The sequence below is a fragment of the Lactuca virosa genome, chromosome 1, assembly GCF_052849685.1.
Source record: "Lactuca virosa cultivar CGN04683 chromosome 1, Lactuca_virosa_CGN04683_v6, whole genome shotgun sequence".
In the NCBI taxonomy this organism is placed as follows: domain Eukaryota; kingdom Viridiplantae; phylum Streptophyta; class Magnoliopsida; order Asterales; family Asteraceae; genus Lactuca; species Lactuca virosa.
Window position 1 is genome coordinate 293,503,905 of NC_136426.1, and position 2,264 is coordinate 293,506,168.

Consider the following 2,264-nt stretch of genomic DNA (forward strand, 5'->3'; position numbering starts at 1 on the left):
CATTTGGGTTGCACTTCACCGGAACAATTTGTATGGATAGTCTTTTGAGAATAGTATATTTATGATTTATTAATATATTATAAGTTATAATATATGAATATGAAATCATATTATTTAATTAGTATTGATCAAGAATTAATTTGGAATTAATTTAGTGATAAAAAAGAAACTAATTAAATATGGACTATTATAAATATAGAATGGGCCAATATTCATTTAGGATGGGCTAAGCTTGCATGGAAGTCCATGGATAGTCCATGAAGCTTTTAACCCATGGATCCTATGGAAATGAAAGTTCATGGGTATTAGGGTTTACATGGATGTAACCCTAATCTACCATACTATATAAAGAGGTCTTTGGCACTTGAAATGGACTAGTTTGTGAGATAACAAGGGTGGGCCGATTTCAAGAGTGCATCATATTCTCTCAAAGTCTTCCAAGTTGTTTTGGTGATTTGTGATTCCACTTGAGGCATTCACATTATTGGTTCTAGGCTCTTGAAGCTCCAAGCAATCAACCACAAGAAAAGGTATGTCATTCTACTAGTTTTTATATTACATGTCCCCCCAATCACATGCTAGTTAGGATGAAACCTTGGAAAAAGAAAGTTTGCATGTATAATAGAGAAAACATAGATCCAAGGTTTCTAGGGTTACATGCACACCATAGGAGTGTTAGAATGGTCAAAACCCATAAAAGGTCTCATCATTGTCAACTCCAGGAGTTTGAGTAAAGCCCTTCGCAACCAGTCGCGCCTTATACGTGTGTACTTTCCCATCCATGTTGGTCTTCTTCTTGAAGATCCACTTGCACCCGACCTTCTTACAACCTGGTACATTGTCAACCAAGTTCCAAACTTGATTGTCATACATGGACTGAATCTCACTACCCATATCCTCTTTCCACTTTGCAGACTTCGGGCCTGCCATGGCTTCCTTGTAGTTTTTAGGTTCATCCAAATTTATTAGTGTACTATCACTATTAAATTTATCACCCTCTACAGTTATAAGGAAACCATATAATATGGGTGGAGCACTAACTCTACTGGAATGTCTACGAGGTAAGGACTCGTCAATTGGTTCAATAGGAGTTTCCTCCTTGGGTTGAGCTCCAGCGTTAGAGGTTCCTTCATTGCTTGATTCTTGATGCTCTTCAATATCAATTTGCCTCCCACTGTCCTCTTGGCATATGAGTTCTCGCTCTCGGAAAACCCCTCTCCTCGCAATGAAGACAACATTGTCACTCGGTCTATAGAAGAGATATCCAAAGGACTTCTGCGGATAGATATCTCATTAAAAGTATAATGATTATTAATGGGTGTCCACTCTCACCCACTGCTTCCTTGACTGGTGGAGGGTCGTTAGCCGAACGGGTAGGACAATGACTTACAATTCTCATTAAAAGTATAATGATTATTATAAAGTAACTAAATGTTTTTATAAATTCCCAATCTTAGTTACTTTAGGAAAATGTGAATAAGGTGCTAATCCATGAAATTACACTTTGCACTTCGTTTAAGTCGTTGGTGGAGCGTGTGTGGTTTACCGACACACTAACTTGGACTTAACAAGGTAGGCAAAGGGTGACTTAAGTTTTTTCATAAGGTCGGTGGAGCGCGTGTGGTTTACCGGCACATCGATTAAGTGAAAAACATTAAGGGTACCAAGTAATTTGCATGGTTACTTCACACTTTGTTTTGTGATCCTCGGTATCCCAGTCACAAAACATGAAGGGCACACTCGAGATTGAAACATGCCATTGAAAAGTTCAATGAATCTCAAAAGAATCTAGGAGTTTCTAAAACCAAATAAAACCTAATAAACCATATTTCGTTTTCACGGTGGAAATTGGTGAATCGTCATTCACCTACCTTTCAATTATGTTATAGCTTGGATTACGGCATCCCTCTTCTAAGTTATAATATATTGTGATTGGATCCTAGCCTTAATATTACATTTGGGTGTTTTATTAAGGACTATCTCTATATCTAAACTAAACTTGTTTTCTTCTTTTCAGATGTCTTCCAACAATGCTGCTTCTGGCTCAAACCCTACCGGCTCCTTCTCTCTCATGAACCTTTGTGGGAGAGTCATCTTTGATGGATCCAACTTTACAGATTGGATCAGAAACATCAAGATGGTCACTTGGTATGAGAACAAAGAATATGTTCTCGACAAGGATCTTAAGGTAGCCGAGCAAACTTCTACTCCTGAAGAGCTTGTTGAATATGAGGCACATGAAAGAGATGCTACCAAAGTGGCAT